This window comes from Lagopus leucura, unplaced genomic scaffold (genome assembly GCF_019238085.1).
Source record: "Lagopus leucura isolate 7727_CA_CO unplaced genomic scaffold, USGS_WTPT01 Super-Scaffold_100002, whole genome shotgun sequence".
NCBI classification, from domain to species: Eukaryota; Metazoa; Chordata; class Aves; order Galliformes; family Phasianidae; genus Lagopus; species Lagopus leucura.
Window position 1 is genome coordinate 59,400,998 of NW_024962263.1, and position 7,955 is coordinate 59,408,952.

General features: G+C 40.5%; 1 long non-coding RNA gene across 2 annotated transcripts; it reads right to left on the reverse strand.

Annotated features, from left to right (window-relative positions):
• Positions 1–417: 417 nt before the first annotated feature.
• On the reverse strand, positions 418–3,353 carry LOC122179461. Of its 2 annotated transcripts, none has more exons than XR_006178694.1 (3): positions 3,330–3,353; positions 1,097–1,320; positions 418–744 (listed from the first exon to the last, which is right to left on the reverse strand). It is a non-coding gene; the product is annotated as an uncharacterized LOC122179461 (long non-coding RNA). The 2 variants fall into 2 exon arrangements; XR_006178695.1 differs by lacking the exon at positions 418–744 and adding an exon at positions 823–892.
• Positions 3,354–7,955: the final 4,602 nt, after the last annotated feature.

Consider the following 7,955-nt stretch of genomic DNA (forward strand, 5'->3'; position numbering starts at 1 on the left):
TTATTGTCACTGTTACTGGCACTTTGTCTAGAAGTTCAGGATGACATGACAAGGAAGAACTTATGTCTATTGGAATGAGAATATAACGAAAAGTTGCTAGTAAAGTCCTCTGTACTTGTACTAGATTTTGCTTAGATATAATTTGCCAATATTATTCTAAAATACTTTTTCAGTTGAGAATAAAAGAACTTATTCCAAAGCAAATTCTCTTTGCATTCTCCACCATGCCACTGACTTCTACTTCTACTGTTCTTTTCAACAGCTTGGTGAATTTCATGAAAAGAAATATACAGGGTAGTTCCAAATTGTGGGGAAAAAAAGTTGTATCAAATTTTAATTAGTGGCTTAATGTCTATAACTATAGTAAGTATAGTATAGTAAGACTTTAACAATAATTGTAGCTATCACTAATTTATGCCTTTGGAAAAACAAAAACCTCGAAGCCCCCCCTCCAGCTTATTTTCTCTCAGGCAAATAAATGTTTATATGTATATAGTCAGCACTGTAATTCAGGCAGCTAGGTGTGGTCTTCCTCAGTCTGGATGAACAACATAAGACTCAAATAATGTTTTGGTAATGAGGGATTGTGCATGGGATAACAGAAGTGAATAACTCACCAGCCTTTTCATAGGCAGTAGCTTCTCACTCATCAAGCAGGGCTGGGCCTGCAGGGTTCAGGTCGAAGTGGTCTATGTGAAAGATGGATGGCACCTTGTTTTCTACTTTGTGGCTTGTTAAGCTTGGCTATTTGGGGAAAGGATGGAGCAAGTTTTCAGCTTAAATGCTTCATAGAAAAGTAACAGAATCCCATGAAAAACACTAAGCCTCCCACTTCCAGCTTCAATTTGTCAATAAGATGAGCAGAACCAGTGACTGTCAAAATAACAATTTGCTGTTCAAAAAAAAAAAAAAACCAACACATCAATATGGTCAATGGTATCTCATGTATGTGTCAGACAGCCATATTCAGAGCCAAAAATTTAACTTTGAGATTAAATTTAAAGACTCCCAGCTGATTTTTTTATTAAATAAAAGGTTTTCCTAGAAGCCAATTGAAGTGAAACTGTCAGTACTGATACAGCTTAGTGTAGCTAACCTCACAAAGATGATGATCCCCAGGGCCTTCTGTCAGCTGTTTTCCAAATGGGTGGCTTCAGCAAGTTCTGGTGCATGCAATTGTTCCTTCACAGATTCACGACTTCACAATTCTCCTTGCTGAACTTCACATGGTCCATCTCAGCTGATTTGGGACATCACTGAGATGAAGTAAGATGTACTAAGTTGGAAAATGCTAGTTATTCCTGCTTGCTATTCTTAGATCTGTAATCAATTACAAAATTAGTTAGATTAGTGGCTTATCTGACCACTCAACCATTTAACAGGGGTTGTCCTCTGTCATCTGAGCATCAGGGATAAGTCAACTTTTTGACATTCATAAATTAATATACTACATCTAGACAGACAATTAACTTTAAGTCAACTGCAGGTCAACAAACAAGACAAAAATAGAAACATCTGAAAAAATCTCATTTTGATAGTGATGATGTTGGAGATGTACTGCTAACAAATGAAAAGAAAGCATTCTCAGAAGGCAGCATAGCTTCCAAACCAGGAATTGGTTATTGTATGTCAGAACTACAACATCTTCACATTTAGGTAATTTATTTACCAATAGAAAAGCAACAATTGAAAACCCGTGCAGGGAGGAGCAGTGTTGTTTACCATATAAGCAACCATAAATGTGGGGGCTGCTTTCCATTTTCCTAATCCTTCTCTCTCATCTATGCTCTGTTGCCTAACAACTAATCTACTTCATGCATAAAGGGATAATTAGCAGTTCTAGCACTCACTATGCAGTTGATTATTTTTATTGCAGATGCTATTTTCAGAACAGGTTCCTTTAGGAACACATTCCTCACAGAATTACTAAAACTCCACAGTCTTTCAAAGAGGCATCAGGGCATGGCACGATCATTTTCTTGCATGGTAATCACGTCAGAAGTTCAGTTTGTGAAAACATTCTCGATTTTGATGACTTAGCTCACTAAGTGGTTATTAGAGAAAGGAATGTGATAAAGCGATGGAAATTGTTCCTAAGCAACATTTTGGATCACAGTCCTGTTTCCTACTCCCCCTGCTAACTGTGAGGGAATCTTTTTACCCGGTGTACAAAGATGGGAGGCTGACAATGCCAGGGGTAGAGTTTCTCTCTTTATCCATCAAAATTTACAACAAAAGTAAAGGCACAGTTTCAACCCATCCTGCCCCATCAAGTTAGACTCTTCATTTAATCAGTGCCAGCCTGAAAAACAAAAACAAAAACAAAAAACAAACAGAAAAAACCACACACCAACAAAACCAACAAAATAAACCAAAAAGCAACTACTAGGAAGCGGGAATTTGAATGTTAAAAGCTTGCAGAAAAATTACAATCTGCCAATTGGCATCAGTGTTGCTCATTTCTGTTAGTGTTAAATAAAGCAAAATAAATGAAAAATTTCTTAATTCTGAGGTTAGATTGCCTCAGTTACCCCTAGATGAGAACTTCAGTAGTGCAAACAAGCAGCCAAAGCTCTGGCAAAGTACTCAACTCAAGGGCTTGAGCACATCCATAGCTCAACAGTAAATACAGATAGCACATAAATACAGGCTAAGGGATTTGTATTTACCTGAAGAATTAGGGAATTATTCTAAGATTATTTATGAATCTCTGGTTGTTATAGAAGAATATTTCAGTCCTCCATCGGCCTAGACTTAACTTCAGTTTGATCAAGAACTGAATTGATTGAATAGTATTTGAATTGAGCTGATTGAATAGTAGTTTAAATGAAGGCAGTTTAAGCTATTTAAAGTTACTTGTGTTAATGAGTAAATCCCCTAACTTGGTAGATGGTCTGTAGATTTGGTCTCTCTTTAAGCAAGAAGACAGAGTGCACTTGAACTTCAAACTGATGTAAGATTTTATTTCTCAACCTTTTTTCTGAGTGGATTCTTTATTGCAAGAATACTATGCAATTCTAAAACTCTGCAGCACGCTGACCTCAAGTCCTACCATTCCTACTTATAAATAATACATTATAATTACAAAAGATATCCATAGGGAGACAAGCACAGTCAAACTGATATTACATCTTTCACACACAAAAAAAGCAGATTATATCAAAACTTCAGACTAGAGTGAACTGAAAAGTAGCATACAACAGGTGCCTGAAATTGCTATTGATGTGGAAAAGCAAATTACCACTCCCAGTTTGCCCATCTCTTGTGATAGGAGAACAAAGAGACATCAAAGAAAAGGTGTCATTTTCAAAATGAAAGGAGAAACTTACATGCTGTGGAAACTCTTGCCATGGGATGTGTTGGATGATAAGACATTGTGTGAATTTACTCAGCTATTGGAGAAAAATTGCAGAAGAGAAATTCTTGGAGGCCTTACTGAATACCAGCTTTGTATCTATTGATACAGACACAGTTTTGTCAGAAACTTGTCTCATTTTCACACCATCAGTATAAAACACCCTTCCCCTCAGGAATGGACAAGCATAAGACATACAGGGCCTGGAGACCAAACATGTCACTGGACATTTTTCATATAAGGCAACTATTGGAATTTGTAGTCCACACTCTTTGATACACCATTAATTTTGCAATGAAGCAGAAAACTGAACTTATGGAGATCCACATCTTAAGCATGCAGTTCTAATTTGTTAATGATTACTTGAAAATGTTAATAGGAATGGGTTGCCACAAGCACATTAGCAACTTTAAGGACAGCTAATAAGGGTAACCACCTACCACAATGTCAGAGTAAAGAAAATTTAAAAAGGCAAGTTGAAAAAAAAAAAAACAACAACTGGATTTTTTTTATTTTTGCTTGAAAAAAACCACAATGGTTTGAATATGTCAGTTCCAATCACTGAACTGACACTACTGAATCCAATTTTCTCAGTGCCATACTAGGGAAACAGAAAATAAACAGCTCAACAGAGGAATGGCAATGGCTACTCCAATCCTCCCCAGAAAACAGACCAGTGCTGTCATTGCTCTGGTGTACATTAAGAAAACAAGGAAAGCCCCGGGAACTGTGAACTGACAATGAAAGTAGTACTATTCCACTTTCAGTGGAACGCTACCTAAAAAGCTCCCTTAGAAGTAAAGACTTAAATATGTGAGTGCCTTCAGAGCACCGAAGTGCGTGGAAGAAGGAGGGAGACACATATAGACTACTGCAGACACAGGAACAGAATTCAAGCCTCTAAATTAAGGTGTACCCTGTGGAGAAGCAGGGCTAACATCTCTCACTGAGATAAGTAATTTGAAAAGGCAATGAACCAGAAAATAAACATGAGTCTACTGACCTGGAATCATAGTTCTTAGCCTGCTGGAATAATGAAGCACCCTGCATCCAATTACCAGTTGTCTGCTATACATTTGTATCCCTCAATGCGCATTAGTTTCCAAACATTTTAAAGGATGGAACATAATGCTCTGACGAGGAACACGTTTGCATGCTGATACAACTGTTTTCTGTAAAGTTTATTTATTTCACCTAAACTTCTATGCTTTCTTAAGTATAATAGCTTTGTTAAAAATGAGCCAAGCAGCACAAATGCTACCGCTCCACATAGGAAAGCGGCCAACACTGTCAGTACATAACATGAATTTATTGTTAACAAAGTCCTCCAGATAGCAATTGCTATATATGGAATTAACTGTCACTACTCCAGCAAAAGTGCATTAGAAGTCTGTAGCTTCCATTTTCTTTCTGAAATAATGAAAGAAACTACTGACTCTATCAATAACATAGTTTTTATAAAACTTTAACAAAGCAGAAAGATCATAAGTAGACCTGAACAATGCTTTTCTCTACTGCATTATTCCTACTGCATGATAAATTTCTTACCAGAAAAGGCTTCCACTGTCAGCAGCATCAGCTTCAACTGGGTGTTTCATTCTGGGGAGGAACACTACAGATAGCATCAGAAGCAGAGAAGCACCACAAGCAGGGACAAGCCAGGAGCAAAGGCTGAGAAGAGCACCAGTAGCAATCTTCCAGTCAGCGTACAACCACGCTGTTCCTGGTCAGGATCACGTTGGCCACAATTACTACAAACTATCAAATGACAACCTCCAAAAATCTAAGGTTTCAGGTTCCAAGCCCAGCCAGGACAGCGGTCAGAAACAGCAAGGCAAGGATCAGTAGCAAGGTTCCTGCACAGGATATGTATCTAGAAGCTGGAATTAAATTAGAAAACAAACCAGCTCCACCACAGAACCACCGCTAAACAGACTAGGGAAACAACAAGAGCTCAGGGCTGAACTTAAATGGAGATCCTAGGCCCAGGAGCAGAGGTGCAGTGGAGGTTCCAGGTGAGGCTGGTCAGGGCAATTAAAGCTGATCAGTGTAATCAGGCTCATAGAGAATCACACCCAGCAGGAAAGAGAGAAAGCACACTTTTTGATTTGACAGCCTAATTTGCAAAGGAAAGCGGGGAAATTTCTCAGTCTCACCGAAATTCTTGGCTATCTTCATAGAATCATAAAATGGCTTGGGTTGAAAAGGGCCTCAAAGATCAGCTAGCCCCAGTCCCTACCTCCCACCAGCTCAGGCTGTCCAGGGCCTGTGCAACCTGGCCTTGAACACCTCCAAGAATGGGACACCCACAGCTTCTCTGGGCAGCCTGTGCCAATGCCTCACTACTTTCTCACTAACATCTAATCCGAGTCTCCCTCTTTTAGCTTAAAACCTTGTCCTATCACTATAAGAATGTGTAAAAAGTTGATTTCCATCCTGCTTAAAAGCTCCCTTTAAGTACTGCAAAGCTGCCGTGATGTCTCTTCTGAGCCTTCTCCAGGCTGAATAATATCATGCAGTATTTAAGTGCTCAAAACAAGCAGGTTCTCTCTTAAACTTAGGGAAAAGTCACGTTTTATCTCAGTGAGGTCAGTAATAAAATTCCCATCAATTTCAATCAGGTCAAGGTTTTACCTTCCCATTTCTTTTCCTGAGCTGCTGCTGTTTTGAAGTCAATCACGGTAATAAAAATAATTAGAGGAAGTGCCACAGACTCTCTTTTTCCAAGCCTTTTCTGGAAATCCCATGAATCGCTCTTATACCAGTGTGTTTTATACTCCCTACTTTGACCCTTTTGTCAGGCTAACGGCTTGCTGATTGAGAGTCAGATAAACCTACTCCAGAGCACATTAATATCATTCGCTTTCAGCCAGAGGTCTGGGTCAGCAACGTGAGCATGAAATATGCCTTTTGTCCTGACCTGCTGATGGGGGAAATGTTGCTCTATTATAGGGCTTGCTGGTCCAAGCTGAAGGCGTCCCAGCAAATGAACCTGGAGTTTGGGGCCTTCCTATGGCAATTCTTTATTCCAATAATGACTATCTTTACTGTGAACTTTTATTGGCAATGCTTTTACTGTATCTGCTTGTGGAAATGGATTAATACTGTTAGTGTTTCTTATCATAGACTTTGGAATATATGAGATTTTTTTGATTTTTTTTTTTTTTAATTTAAGTAAACAGGCTGAGGTACTGGAACCAATAACATGCCAGGAGTTTATACATGTGAAATCCTATGACCTGTATGTCACAGAATCATAGAATTGCTCAGGTTGGAAAAGACCTTAAAGATAATCAAGACCGACCTCAACCTAACCATACTATCCTAACTCTAACAGCCCTCCGCTAAATCATATCCCTGATCACCACATCCAATGGTTTTTAATGCATCCGGAGATGTTGACTCAACCACCTCCCTGAGGAGCCTATTCCAGTGCTTAACCACCCCGTCTGTAAAGAAGTGTTTCCTGATATTCAACCTAAACTTACCCTGGTGCAACTTGAGGCCATTTCCCCTTGTCCTGTCACCTGTCACCAGTGAGAAGAGACCAACCCTGCTCTCGCTGTAAGCACCTTTCAGGTATTGGAAGAGAGCAGTAAGGTCTCCCCTCAGCCTCCTTTTCTCCACACTGAACAGCCCCAGTTCCTTCAGTCTCTCCTCATAGGCCATATTCTCCAAGCCCTTCACAAGCCTTGTTGCCCTTTTTTGGACCTGCTCCAGCACCTCAGTGTACTTTTTGTACTGAGGCACCCAAAACTGAACACAGTACTCGAGGTAAGGCCTCACCAGTGCTGAGTACAGGGGCAGGATGACTTCCCTAGTCCTGCTCATCACACCATTCCTGATACAAGCCAGGATGCTGTTGGCCTTCTTGGCCACCTGGGCACACTGCTGGCTCATATTCAGCCGACTGTCCATCAGAACACCAAGGTCTGTTTCTGTCTGGAAGCTTTCCAGCCACTCCTCCGCTCCAGCCACTCCAATTCCATAGGGTTGCTTGGGGTTGTTGTGACCAAAATGCAGGATGTGACACTTGGCCCAATTGAAACTCATACAGTTTACCTTGGCCCACTGATCCAGCCTATCCAGCTCCCTCTCTAGTGCCTTTCTCAAAGATCAGAAGGCTGGAGCACCTCCCCTATGAAGAAACGTTGAGGGAACTGGGCTTGTTTAGCTTGGAGAAGAGAGGGCTCTGGGGAGGACTCATTGTGGGTTTCCAATACTCGAAGGGAGCACTGAACAAGAGGGGGAACGGTTGTTTACAATCACAGAATTGTAGGGGTTGGAAGGGACCTCCTGTGATAGGACAAGGGGCAATGGTCTTAAACTGAGACAGGGGAGGTTTAGGTTAGATGTTAGGAGGAAGTTTTTCACACAGAGGGTGGTGACACACCGGAATGGGTTGCCCAAGGAGGTTGTGGATGCCCCATCCCTGCAGGCATTCAAGGCCAGACTGGATGTGGCTTTGGGCATCCTGGTCTGGTGGTTGGTGACCCTGCACACAGCAGGGGATTGAAACTGGATGATCATTGTTGTTCTTTTCAACCCAGACCATTCTATGATTCTATGATTCTATGATTCTATGATTCTATGATTCTAT